A 14,548-nucleotide genomic window follows, 5' to 3' on the forward strand; every position below is an offset into this window, starting at 1 on the left:
GATAGTAGGTCTGTCATCTCAGTTACAAATGGGCCATCCCTTTGCCCTCTTCAGGCCTGCCTCTGGGATCTCTTGGGAGTACTACAGTGGCAAGAGTTGTGTACCGAGTTCTGGTTCTGGCATGCAGTGGAAGGTTCTCTAATCCTGTTTCCTTACCTCATTTAGCAGTCCCTTATATTTATGTTCATTTATTAGACATACAATAAGTAAGGGATCTTTGCAATATTTCAGGTATTGTGGCATGCTTGCAAAAACAAATAATCAAAATAAATGTGCCATGACTATTTGTCTAGAACAAGTAGAAGCTGGTTTTAGAGCACATAGTTGGACAATTATGGACTATCTATTGTATTTATAGAAGAGATAATATAAGCTACAAGAGGAGAATTGATTTGTCCAAAATCTTAAGGAGTGACTGATCTAGGCTCAGGGCTTGGGTCCCTTTGCTTCCTGACTAGTGCTGCTTATTGCAAGCAGTTTCATGATGCAGTCCCAAGAGCCACGAAGTGGGCAGTGAGTCTGAAAAATGGCTCTTCTGACCTGTGAAAACCTTTATAGTCAACAGTAGAACACGATCATGCTGAGAAATAGAACCACTAGGAAGCCAAGATATAGATTCCCTTCTCAGAGCAGACTTGTCTTTCCCTGTACCACCATGTTCCCCAGTGTCTCATCTCTCTCTCCTTTCTCCTCCTCCAATTCAGTCTGGAGTCATTTTAGACCAGATTCATTCCTAACCAACGTCGCTGATCCTAGTTATTGAACACTACTCAGGAACTTCGGAGTAGAATCAATTTTACAAATTAAAATGGGCATTCTACGTTCCTACCCTTCCCCACCAAGTTTCTCTTGAAAATCTGGTTTTATTCTGGGTTTGCCTGCCTGATGTCTGCCCTATGAAGAACTCATGCAAAACTAAGTTCCCAGGAGGACTTTCAGCCTAAGGGAGTCAGGGATTGGGGTCTGGGGGTGGGGATTGTTTTATGACTCATCAGCCATTAGAAGAAGTACAGACTTGATTCTTGGTGACTTCTTCAGGTGAATTCCCCCCAATTCCTCCCCCTACCCCACATTAATAGATTGACTTCCTAAATGTAGTTGCATTCTGGATGGCCCCATTCCTAAGGTGAACGGAAAGCCTTTCAAACCAGTCACTTCCTTGTTTGGGTGTGCGGGGTGGGGAGTGAGATTTTTCTGTAACAGGACAGCATGTGGAACAGTTTAGACTCCACTTCTTTTGGGGTTAAACATTTACTCCGAGTTAGGAATTCTCTTGTAAGTGGGGCATGTTCTTCAAGTGCCAGAGAAGAGAAGGGTGATTTTTCTGACATCCTCTAGCCTGCTTTTCCATTTATGGAAATGTTTACCCACCACACTGATCTATTGGAAGAGAAGGAGGTGACTCAGGGCTTAGGAGAAGCAGGATTTGAATTCTTGTTTCCAGAAACAAAGTCTCTCCCCTCCCCCCTCCCCCGCCCCCACCCCTCCCCCTCCATTCCTTTGCCCCTTGTTCTGGAAGCTGAGGAGAGCATGTTGCAGTGCTGTTCCCCTCTGGCCTCAGGATCACCTCCTTGCAGTGGGACTGAGGGTGTGTGAGAGGGAGTGAGAGCCAGCGGAGGGCCAGCTGCTTGTGAGACCTGACTTCCCGTGAGTACATCATTATTGCCCCAGCGAATGGCATTTCTGCTCTCAGACCCTGCCTGAGTTTACAGCCCTGACAGCTGGCTCGCTTGCCCGGTGATGGGACTTGTTACTGGGAGCTGTGACTGCTTTCATTTGGGGTGTGGACAGCTGCTTTCCCAGGAGAGTACTCCTTACAGTGGGATTTGGAGATGGATTCTGCCTAAGGACATATTCTATTTGTGTATAAAAAAAATTAGAGAGCTATTTCCTCCCACCTGAGGCCTAGCTTGAGTTGGGTAGGGAGATAATTTTGGAGAATTGTCTGTCTGATTGCTAAGGCTAAAGCAACAAGCCAGAAAGGATGTTTGGGGAGGCTTACTTAGCCAGGGATAGTTTTAGCTTGAGAAGCAGAGTTATGGTTGGACTTAAGAGTATGTCAGATGTTGTGATGTAGCATTTGCACAGCACCCACAGTCTGGAATAAATACCTGGTGTGCAGGACCTTGTGTAGATTTGATGGCATGACAGTGCTGGGAAGAGACTATTCAGTTGATCTGTCTCATTTTACAGCGTGATGGTGGGCAGTGGAGGCCCAGAGGGCACAGCTAACTTGCTTTGCAGGTATGTGGCTAATTAGGTGGGATTAGAACACATATCTTCTCACTCTCAGTTCAGTCCTTCTTCCACTACACGTAAGCTGCCCTTTCAGGCAAAGGCAGAGAATGTGCCTGTTTTGCAGATCAAGAGATTGGGACTCTGAGATATTGCCCACACTTACTGTTCCAATCGTGAGAAACTGAGAACTAGAACCACGTTCTCCCAGTTCAGATCTCTGTCGTGTTACATGGGTTTAGATGTCTGAATTTGCTGTTTTTTAAAATTTTCCTTTTTTTTTTCCTTTTTTGATTTCTACTACTTGCCTTTTTTCTGCTTTTGGTTATGTGAATGTTGTTTGAATGTGAGCGGCTGCCTTCTGATCTGCTTTGCTGCCTATATCTTTATCTTTTCTGAAAGGGGATGATAGCTTGTCCAAAAGGCAGAACTGAATAGCAGAGCCCTTTATTTCAGTTTCATCCATGGCAGGGGAAATTATGCACGGGACTTGAAAGAAATTGAGCAGGGCTTTCCATCTAAGCCTCTATCCCTATTTTTGAAGCTGCAAGAATTCTGGAGTATTATTCTCTCCCATTCAAAGGTGAGCTCTGATTCTGAATAGATTTTAAACTCTCTCTCTCTCTCCCTCCCTCCCTCCCTCTCCTTCTTTGATGCTGTGGCAGCATTTGAGAGATACCAAGAAGCTCACTACCTCGTTACAGTCCACCAGATGCCATAAGGAATAACTCTTTGTGGTCAGTTCAGTTTCTGATCAACTTGGGGCCCTTTTCTCCAATGCAGAGAAGACAATGGAGATGTGTTTCGGGGAAGCACTTTGATGCCAATGGCATTAGGTGGCAGATTTAATGGAGAAGAGAAAGTGCTCTGAGACCTACATTTGTTCCGGTCAGTGTTGAAGGGAGGGAAAGAAGCTTTGTATGTTGTTCTGAGGTCCTGGGGAGGCAGGTCTTGACCAGATCTTCCAGGTACCTGCATACGACCTGTCATCTTCTCCGTGGCCTGTGGCTGGGTGGGGATTGGAGGCCCTGCTCTCCAGGTGGGAGGAGGCTGCCTTGAAGCTTGAAGGCTTGGGATGTTTTCCTGCTGTGGTGCTGATGGACAGGGGCACTGAGAGATTAGGGTTGGTGGTATCAGTGTGAACAAACACTATGCCTGTTAATAAGGAGAACTGATATGAATTGATTGCTTCCCGGTGCCAAGCATGGGGCTAAGCACTTGACCTAAATCATAGCGTCACTACCACAGCTACCCATGTGTGCATACAATTTAAAAAAGTTATTTTTAATTTTGGTAAAATACACATACTATAGCCCTTACCATTTTAACCATTTTAGGTGTATAGCTCAGTACTGTTAAGTACAGTCACATGTTGTGCAACTAATCTCCAGAACTCTGCTCATCTGCAAAACTGAAACTCTGTACCCATTTAAATATTAACTCCTCATTCTCCCTTCCCGCCAGCCCCTGGCAACCACCATTCTACCTTCTTTATGTATGAGTTTGACTACTCTACGTATCTCACATAGGTGGATTTATACAGTATTGATCCTTTTCTGACTGGTTTATTTCACCTAGCGTAATGTCTTCAAGTTTCATCTATGATGTAGCACATGCCAGAATTTCCGTCCTTTTTAAGGCTGAATAACATTCCCTTGTATGTATGTACTTCATTTTTTGTTTTTAATCCATTTAGGTATGAGTATTATTTTTTTTTAACCTCCTTTTTATAGAGGAAGAACCTGAGGCTTCAAAGGGTTAAGTAAATTGCCTAAAGCCACACCGTTAGGGAGCTTCAGAGAGCATGTGATCAGGAGTAAGCAGACGCTGGATTTTAGCTGACAACAGTGTGAAAAGCCAGGGTGATTCTTAACTGGATAGTGCTGCCTCCTCACACATTGCTGTGACATTTCAATCACCAAGTGTTCCAAAGGACTGCACACAGGTATTTTCCTCTGTTTTGTATTGGCCTTTGAGAATCTCAGAGCCAAATTTGAAGCCCACCTCAAGCAAATGGTATGAGACTTCGAGCTTTTTGTAACTCTTGTCCCTTTCCTTCACATTACTTTCCTTCCCCGCTCCCCAGTTTTTTCACTTTTAAAAAAGTCATGACCTATGTGCATCTTTTGCCAGGTACTACTTCAGACCTTCTGTGGAACAAGGCAAAATATGTAAATCAGGGACATGATAGCAGGTATTTTTGTAATTAAGAACAGCTGGTCTGCGGAGCAGTGGATGGAGACTGAAGATGTGAGTTTCTGACGTGGCGCTGCTCACTCAGTGTTTAGCTCAGGCAATGATACATCTTCCTTTCTGAGTCTCGGTTTTCTCACCTGGAAGATAGGATTGATGATGATGACAGCGACCATTTCACCGTGCTGAGCCCTGCAGAAGGCGCTCTACAACATTTATCTCTTCCAATTCTCCCAGCAATCCCCCAAGGCAGGTGTTATTATCCTCATTTTACCTGAGAAAAGGAAAGTCTAGAGAAGTGGGAAAACTTGCCAAACTCCTACAAGATCTGAGTGCAAGCATTAGTGATCCATGTCTGACTCCGAAGCCCAGGGTGTTAGCCACAGCACTGGGCATTTGCCCTTCAGCAGTCTGTAAGGTTTCTTTCATCTGTGGCATGTATTTGTCTAATTTTATTAAATCTTTATTGGATTCCCACTTTTGTGCCTTGTACTGTTCTGGGCGCTGATCCAACACTGGGTTTAGAGTAAAGAAAAAGACACAGGAAACAATGATCCCTTGGAGCTTACATTCCAGTAGGGATGTGTGGAGGAGGCAGATAATAATAATAAAAGAACACGTAAACATAAAGCATGATAAGTAACACTTAGGAAGATTCACATACGGTGCTCTGACAGAGTGAATGGAGAGAGAGCTCTGGGAGGTGATTGTTTAAGCTGAGATATGAATGGCAGGAGCCAGCCATGTGAAGGTCAGGGGGAAGAGCTTTGTGGGCAGAGGGCACAGTTGATGCAAGGGCTGTGGGGTGCGAATGGGTTTGTGTTTCAGGAAGAGGAGCCCAGTGTGGTTCGAGGTAGTGGGCTGCACAGGGAGAAGCCTGAGGAGAGTGGGGACGGGCTGGTAGGTGTTCGTGAGCTAGAGCAAGGTCTGGGACCTGAATCTAGGTGTGATGGGAAGCATCTGAGTTATGTTTTACCAGCATCATTCTGTCCGCTGTGGGGGGGGATGGATTGTAAGGACAGGGCAAGAGTAGAAGCAAGAAGGAGGTTAGGAGGAGTATCTTGCAATCATCCACATGGGAGGTTAGCAGTTACTTTGATTAAGGTGGTAGGAGTGGGTCCAGAAAGAAGTGAATGGGTTCATGATATGTTCTGTAGAGATTGTATGCAGGATGTCAAGTGCACTCTCCTTCAGAGAAGTGTTAAGCTCAATGGGAAGGCGTGTGGGAGACCCTGATGGAGGTGAAAACATGCACAGACTTGCAGCTGATCCAGACTAAGGAGTCTGTGTGCTCCCCACTTTGGTTTCTAACCTTGAGCTTCTGGCTAAGGAATGGAGGGCAGTGGCTTCCTGCCTCTGACTTCCTGGCTGAGAGCTGCTGGAATGCCCCAAAATAAGCCCTGAAGAACATGCCATTTCCTTTGCTCTCCCTGGGTATTTGTGTAAAGCATTCTTTCCCATCAGGAATACAGAACATTCAGAGTGATGTTGACTTTATGGGCCATATTTAACATAGTGTTTTTCCTTGATGTGTCGTCTGTTCTTGCAGAGATTCCAGCCTCCAGGAAACTCTGGTGAGAAGCCTTCAACCAACCACCCTGTAAGATGGGTCTGGAAAGTGTAATGGGAGCTCAGAAGAGCTGGGGCTTCAAAGCCCCACCTTGGTTTGAGGACCCTGGTCCAAGGGTACTTCCCAGCCCTCCTCTTTCATTTACATGTGAATTCACACTTGCTGGCCCTCACCTGCTCTCTGTAATTACTTTCAATGGACTCAGCTTTCCTGTAATTCTCCATGTTTCAGTGGAGAAACTGGTCTCCGAGAAGTTAGGTGATTTAGTCAGTTTAAGGTTGTGGAGATTGAAGATTCCTGACAGCGCCTTATGCTTTAGCTACCAGGCCAAAGGGACCTCGCCTGTGATCTCATGGTGGTCTTGTCCTACACTCAGCCTAAGCCTAGGTGCTCAGAGATTGTAAACTAAGTCATCTGAAATTCACTCTTGAGGCTTTTTGACTCACTCCTCTTCTGTTTGCAGTCTATATTTACCAGGTTTCTTTCTTTAAAGACTCTTCAATATCATCTCAAAAACAATGTCTTGTTTTTTACTCATTTGAATTTCTTTTAAAATTTCTTTCATAGTACCCATTCATTTAGTCAACAAACATTTATTGAGTTCTTACTGTATGCCAGGCATTGTGCTAGGTGCTGGGGATTGATTCAAAGATAATTTGGAGGCGTTTGAAAGGGGAGTGGATAATTACAGCACAGTGAGATAAGTGCTATAATAGAGGGATATATAAAGAGCTAGAAATAGCACTATGAATAACATCTCTGAACAAATTGCCTTCTTTTTTCCTTTTGGATTATTCCCTTATGTATATTGCCCAAAGTGGGATTACTGGGTCATTTAAAAGATGAAAACAATTTGGCACAAAAAGATGTAATGGCTTGCCTGGGGAATACAGCTCAATTTTCAACGGGGGGAAAAATTGTTGACAACTCCAGATTTAGATACTTCACCAGGAGGCCTGGGCGGTTTTTGTACTACGCCTGTCAATATCAGCAAGATGGCTTTCAGGGGGAGCACCTATTCTAAACATGTCAGCCTGTGTGTAGAAACACATGTCCTTATATTTAACCTCACAAGTTAATTGTTAATTCTCACCAGAACCGAGCTATATAAGTATGATTGTTTCCATTTCACAAATTGAAACCGTGCCTTTGTTAATGGGAAGTGACTTGCCCAGGATTCCATAGTCAGTTTGAGGAGAATCCAAGTATCAAGTGTAGGTTTTCTGATTCTACGACTCCCATCCTGTTCTCTATGGTCTGCTCACCACCTGTGGGTACTTGGGCTCCAGCTAATGCCCGGAATTCATTTAATGAGCTGTAGGAACTCTTCACAAGGAAGTCGGGATCTACAAAATAGGTATAGAAGTCCTAGCCCCCAAAGTCATTGCCAGGGAACAGTGTCCTTCTGGTCTTTGGCCTGAAATGACCTGACGGCCCACTATTCCAGGTCCTGACTTTGGCCCAGGTCCTGAAAGGTTACTACATGGCCTTTAGTACTGGAGCCCAGAATCCCAAGTAAGGCTGAAACCATGCCATAGTTCTGCTTTGAAACATTTACTATTTTCCTAGAATATTTATATCTGTGTGTCCCTCACTGTAAGTTTATTTATTTTGTCATTTAAAATATTTCCCTAGTATTTATGGCATTAAGTAAAAACTTCTGCCCCTGGGACCGAGGGCTCATCATCACCAGATGACAATACATGTCCACCGTGAACTTCCTTAATGCTCCCTCTTACTCATTCTTAAGTCTGCCACATTTCCTGCCATTCCCCACAAATGCCCTGCGTTTTCTCACCTTCATGCTTTAGCTCATGCTACATGCTGTTCCTTTAGCCTGAGAGGACCTCTCCCATCTGCATCCGCAGGCCTCCTCTTCCTCCGATAAACTTCTGCACATGTGACACTTTCTGAATGAAATAATCCCTGATCACCTCCCCATTACCCACACTCCCCACCAGCCATACTCCCGCACACTAAAGTGATTTCTCTGTTCTCTCTTCTGCTAACTCACACCACACTGGGCTGTGAGTCACTAGATAAAACTCTGGTGCTTATGAGCATGAGATCTTGGCTGTGATACCTCCTAGCTGTGTGATCAGTCAGGTCAGTTAGCCTGATTGAGCGTGAGTTTCCTCATCTGTCAAATGGGTATAAATAATCATGCCAAGTCATAGAGTTGTTATGAGGATTTGTATTGTTATCTGTGCTTTTAAGGCACTTGCTGTCTTCTACTGTGCTGATGTCTTTTCTCTCCTTCTAGGCTGGGAGCTCCTTAAGGGCAGAAAGGGAATCACAGCTTGCTTGGGTCTTTGACCTGCTACAAAGTCTCCTTTAAGGGAAGGGATTCCGTACAACTTAACTGGTGACACAAGTGCAGGCTCATTACCAGTTGAAGGCTCCAGTCACACAGTGCCAGGCCTGGTGGGAGTTCTGAGATATAGAACTTTGGGCACACACAGTGTGTGTTGGATAGGCCTCTGCCTCCTGCTACTTCAGTGACAGGAAAGCAGCTAGAGCCTGTGTTCAGCCTGTGTTCTTCTAATTTACCAGATTGGTAGTGCTGGCATTTTCCTAAAGGTAGAGTGGAAATCCTGCTTGGAACATGACACTTAGTTTCTTTCCTGGGTCTTCCATTGCTGAGAGTTCCAGACTACAGGAAAGGGTGCATGAAGGTGTGGCTTCGGGACAACTCTGAGAGCTACCTACTCTTCTGACTTCTCTGTGGGTAGGGCCCTTCAGAGGAGGCTCTCCTTTAGACACTGCCACCCTTGCTGTGTTTGGAAGCTGACCTCGGAGGGGGATTTTGTTCTTGAAAGGATAGCTCTACCATTTCACTTTTGCCTGAGTCATTTCCCAAAGTGCAGTACCCATGAGTGTCAAGATCCAAATGTTTTAGCCAGGCACGCAAGGTCCTCCAGGTTCTGGCCGCAACACTCCTTTCTAGCCTCAGGTACCGCCACAGCCCTCCATGTCCTCTGCCACTGACTGGCCTCACCAGATTAGTCACTGTCCCTGAGAACACCCTGAACTCATCCTCAAGACCTTAGGACATCCTGTTCCCTGGGCCTATTTCCTACTCCTCATACGTGGAAATCCTCTTGGCTGTTCAAGCTCAGTTTAGAAGTCATCTGCAGAGCTTTTCCAGGCCTTCAAAATGGCATTGCCTGTACTTGTGCTTTGCACACTATTCATTCTGTTTTGTGTATTCAAGCACGTCCCCAGTGAGGCTGTGAGCTCTTGGAGAGCTCAAGGCATGTCTGCCTCAGTACCTACACCTGCTGGGTCATACACTGTGCCTTACTAAGGACAGGAGGTGCTAGCAAATGCATTTTTTGTGTACCTCTGAATGCAGGGCACATGACATCCTGTCACCTAACAGTTGCACCAGAAGAATGTTCAGAAGCTCATACGAGGGTTATGTGCAACTTGTTTGATCATGAGCCCAGCCATTTGAATGGTTTTTGAATTGGCCTGATATCAGCTCATTGCTAACCTTTCTCAGGTGGGCTTCCCACATACCCAGCAGATGTCTGCTCAGTGCTAGGGCTCTGAGCTTTGTATTTCACTTAGGGACATAACAGCAAGGCGGAATTCAAGAAGGGTCTATCTGCTTCTAATGTCAACATTTTTTTACTTTGAAAGTTCAACCTTTATTTTTTTATTCCAAATCTCCCTGAAATGTGGAAAATAGCAGAAGAGTTTTGTTTTTTTTTAAAGTACATTTCTGCCTCTAGCTGAATAGCTGTCCATAGTGTAGTTGTAAGTGCAAATTAATAAAACACATGTCATGGAGCCTGATTTTGAAGACCAGGGTTCCAGTCCTGGATTTATTACTTCCTAGCCTGAAACTTTGCCTAACCTCCCTGAACCTTAGTTCCCTCAATAGACAGTTTGGAAATCTTTCTTATAGGGTTGATGAAAAGTTTAAATGAGGTTTTGGACATTAAATCGGGCTTTTTACTGCTATGTGGCTCATAAACTGTGTTTGAAGGCCATTTATTTTTTATTTTAAAAGGATTTCATTAAAAATATAGCTAACATACAATATTATATGAGTTTTAGGTGTACACCATAGTTATTCAATATTTATAGACCTAAAGAAATGATCACCATGATAAGTCCAAAAACCATCTGACACTGTACCACGCTATCACAATATTGTCTGAATTCTCCATGCTGTATATTACATCCCCATGACTTATTTGTTTTATATCTGGAAATTTGGACCACTTATTGCCCTTTACCTTCCCCTCTGCTTTTTCATTTTTTAATTACAGTTGACATGCAATATTATTTTATATTAATTTCCGGGGTGCAGCATAGTGGTTAGACATTTATATAATTTAAGAAGTGATCCCCCCAGACTAGCCTAGTACACACCTGGCACTATACATAGCTATTACCATATTATTGTCTCCTATTCCCTATGCTTTACTTTACATCCCATGACTGTTTTGTAGCTATGAATTTGTACTTCTTAATCCCTTCATCTTTTTCACCCTTCCCTACAACCCCCCTCCATCTATTATCCCAAGAAATCTAGTATCCATCTGACATCATATATAGTTATTACAATATTATTGACTATATTCCTTATGCTATACCTTACATCCCCATGACTACTTTGGAACAACCAGTTTGGACTTATTAATCCCTTCCCCTTTTTACATCCACACCTCTAAGCTCCCTCTCACCTGGCAACCATCAAAATGTCCTCTGTATCTATGAGTTTGTTTCTGATTTGTTTGTTTGTTTTGTTCTTCAGATTCCACATATAAGCAAAATCCCATTGCATCTGTCTTTCTCTTTCTGACATACTCCACTCAGCATAATACCCTCCAGGTCCATCCATGCCACTGCAGATGGCAAGAACCCATTCCCTTCCACGGCCGAGCAATATTCCATTGTATATATGTACTACCTCCTCTTTAGCCATTTATCCATCCACAGACACCCAAGCTGCCTCCATATCTTGGCCATTGTAAACAATGCTGCGATGAACATATGGATGCACATGTCCCCTTAAGTAGAGTTTTGGATTTCTTCAGATAAATACTCAGAAATGGGATTACTGGACCCTTCTTTGTTTCTTGTTACAGCCTTTGTTTTAAAGTCTATTTTGTCTATTTCAAAGTCTATTTTAAAGTCTATTTGGTATAAGTATGGCTATCCCAGCTTGTTTTGTTGTTGTTTGCTTCTATTTTCATGGAATATCTTTTTCCATCTATTTACTTTCCATCTTTGCATGTGTCTTTCAATCTGAAGTGATTTTCTTCTAGGCAGCACATGTAAGAGTTTTGTTTTCTTATCCATACAGCCCTCTTATGTCTTTTGATTGGAGCATTTAATACATTTACATTGAAAGTAAGTGTTGATAGATATGTAGATATTGCTATTTCATTATTCTATTTTTGAATTTTTTTTTTCCATCTTAAAGAAGTCCCTCTAACATTCCTTGTAATACTGGTTTGGTGGTGATGAAATCATTTAACTTTTTCTTGTCTGGGAAGCTCTTTATCTGTCCTTCAATTTTAAATGATAGCCTTGCTGGATAGAATAATCTTGGTTGTAGATCATTGCTTTTCATCATGTGGAATATTTCCTGCCAATCCCTTCTGGCCTGCAAAGTCTCTGTTGAGAAATCAGCTGACAATCTTATGGGAACTGCCTTAGAAGTTACTAGTTGCCTTTCTCTTGCTGCTTTCAGGATCCTCTCTTTGTCTTTAACCTTTGCCATTTTAATTATAATGTGTCTTCACGTGGGCCTGTTTGGGTTCATCTTGTATGGGACTCTCTACACTTCCTGGGCTTTTATGCCTATTTCCTTCGCCATGTTAGAAAAGTTTTCTGTCATTATTTCTTCAAATAGGTTCTCAACCCCTTGCTCTCTTCTCCTTCTGGTGCCCCTATGATGCTATGTTGTTACGCTTGATGTTGTCCCAGAGGTCTCTCAAACTCTCCTCATTTTTTAAAATTCTTTTTTCTTTTTGCTGTTCTGATTGGGTGTTTTATACGTTGTCTTCCAAATTGCTGATTCGATCCTCTGCTTCATCTAGTCTGCTGGTGATTCCTTCTGGTGCATTCTTCATTTTGGTTATTGTATTCTTCACTTCTGACTGGTACTTTTTTATGGTTTCTATGTCCTTTTTTATGCTTGCTATTTCTTTGTTAAAGTTCCTTGAGCATCCTTATAACTATTGTTTTGAATTCCTTGAGCATCCTTATAACTATTGTCTTGAACTCTGTCTCTGGTAGGTTGCTTGCCTCCATTTTGTTTAGTTCTTTTTCTAGAGTTTTGTCCTGTTCTTTTATTTGGGATCTATTTCTTTGTTTCCTCATTTTGGCTATCTCCCTGTTTTTGTTCCTATGTATGGAGGTAGATCTGCTACGTTTCCCAGTCTTGGCCAGATGGCCTTATGTAGTAAATGCCCTGTGGGGCCCAATGACACAGTCTCCCTTGTCGCCTGCTCCAGGTGCTCCAGGAATGTCCCTTGTGTGGGTTGTGTGTGCCCTCCTGTTATTGGTGAGCCTTGATTGCTACTGTCATGTCACTGGGTGGGATTGACCCTCAGGCTGATTGCCTGTGAGGTTTGGCCATGTCCACAGCTTACAGGTTCCTGTGTAGGGGGCTTACCTCAGTGAGTGGGGTTCACCCTAGCGGGCTCTGGTGCCTGATGAGACTGCCTTTTATGTATGCCGCTTGTGGGGCTAATTGGGCAGTGCTCTGCTATGTTGTGAAGCCAGCCTCCATGTATGTTGGTTCTGGGCCTCTTGGGAGGGGCTCTGGTGTAGGCCCAGGTCAGTTATTGCCCGTGACCAGCTGGCGATTACTTGGTTGGAGGAACAAAGCGATCTGCAGGTTTTTGCTGCCTGTGCTAAATCTGGTTGCATGTGGGAGAAGCCATGCTGCGAACCAAGGATGGCTGCCACCACTACTGGGCATGGGGTACCTCTGCAAAAAGCCAGGATAACCCGAGGCCTGCTGCCACCTGCCGGCTTCCTTAAAGTTCAGCCACTGCTAATGCCTCATGTGGTATGCGAGTTGGGTGAGGCAGGATCTTAGGGAGTCACTAGAGTGGGAAGAGTTGTGTTTTCCAGGTTCATGTAGATTCATGTTTGGTGCCACTGCTGAGCCTGGAGCTACTCAGCAAAAGTCTCAGAGCACCCTGAGGCCCGTCATTGCCCACCTGTGGCCTGTTGACTTCAATAGTTCAACAAGAAAGAGTGCAGTGAGCATGGGGCTTGTTGCTTGCAGAGAAAGTGCCTCCTTTGTAGAGGGTGGAGTGGGATCTCAGTGAGTCAGCAAGGCAGAGCCCCAGATCTCACCAGACCAATAAGATTCAGATTTGGCTGTAAGTGTAGGGTGCAGGCTCAGCACATTAAAGATGGTGGTCTCCTGCCTGGCTGCACAGGAGGAGGCACCACCTAGGGAAAATGGCAACTGTTTTCCAGCCCTGGCCTCGAAGCCACACACCTCAGTCTGCTCCCCATATGCCTCGATGTCCCCCGCATCACCATCCCTCTGCTGGAGTCCAAGGTGAGTGCCTGCGAGTGAGTGAGTCTGTGTGCAGGCCATTTGAGAAGACATCTGGGTTTTCGGCAGTCTTCCATCCCACCTGAATTGTTGGAATCCTCACTTTATCACATTGAGATATTGTGGGGGTTTCTCTTCCCGGCAGCAGTACTCCAGGCTTGGGACCCTGGAGTGGGGCTGGGGTCCATTGCTTCTCTGGTCGGAACCTCCACAGCTGAGATATTCCTTTCTATTTCAACTGCCACACAGCAGTTTGGGACCAGCCTGGTTCCCATCTCTGCTCTTTCTACCACTCTTGATGTGGCTTCTTTATATCCTCTAGTTATAAATCTTCTGTTCAACTAGACTTCGGATGGTTCTCCAGGTTGATTGTTCTATAATTTAATAGTAATTTTAATGTTTTCATGGAAGGAAGCAGGCACAGTGTTTATCTACTCTGAAAGAAGGAAAATGTTTGGACATTTCAGTTTTCATTCACATGTTTCGTTTTGTTTTATTTTATTTTCTTGAATGACAAAATAAATGAATTTATAGTTAGGGCATATATAGCATCTAACAGACTTAGGAAACGTACATGGCTTATAAGACTCAGTCAGTTATAGTGCACACAAATTAGAACCACAGAATCAAAGGCTTTGAGAACTGGCCGAAACCCTGGCAGTTTAGGGGGTGAACATTAATTCGTGAATACTGGGTGCCAGTTCTGTGCTGTGCATGCTGGCTAAGGAATCCCATGACATGATTACATACATGTAATGGGGTGGTGGTATTAGCCTTGTTTTGCAGACTGGGAAGCTTGAGCTCAGAGAGGGTAAATAACTTACTCAAGTCCAATATCACAGCCTTGAACTTCATCCTATATTCACTATGGCCTCCAGAAATCCTTTCCATTTACAGATGTGACAACACCTGCCTTTACTTTGTTGATCCTTTATCCTCTCATTCTAGGGGCAGCCACTAATTCTGGGCCAGATAAAGCAGTGGGGATTGACATTCTTGATGTGATATAACTT

General features: G+C 44.0%; 1 protein-coding gene across 11 annotated transcripts in view; it reads left to right on the plus strand.

Moving 5' to 3' along the window:
• LPP (LIM domain containing preferred translocation partner in lipoma) overlaps positions 1–14,548 on the plus strand; it is a 652,405-nt gene that overhangs the window by 50,658 nt on the left and 587,199 nt on the right. For 2 of the 11 annotated variants that reach the window (XM_019752116.3, XM_074329315.2), the window contains exon 1: positions 1,520–1,647. The exons of 7 other annotated variants lie outside the window; for them this stretch is intronic. The gene's annotated coding sequence lies outside the window, so the exon portion shown is untranslated. Of the gene's footprint in view, positions 1–1,519; positions 1,648–14,548 lie in introns of those variants that run through there. 2 more of the 11 variants (XM_074329328.2, XM_019752118.3) reach the window with 2 other exon arrangements.

Source organism: Rhinolophus sinicus, chromosome 17 (genome assembly GCF_057876585.1).
Source record: "Rhinolophus sinicus isolate RSI-liver-muscle chromosome 17, RSI-T2T, whole genome shotgun sequence".
NCBI lineage: Eukaryota > Metazoa > Chordata > Mammalia > Chiroptera > Rhinolophidae > Rhinolophus > Rhinolophus sinicus.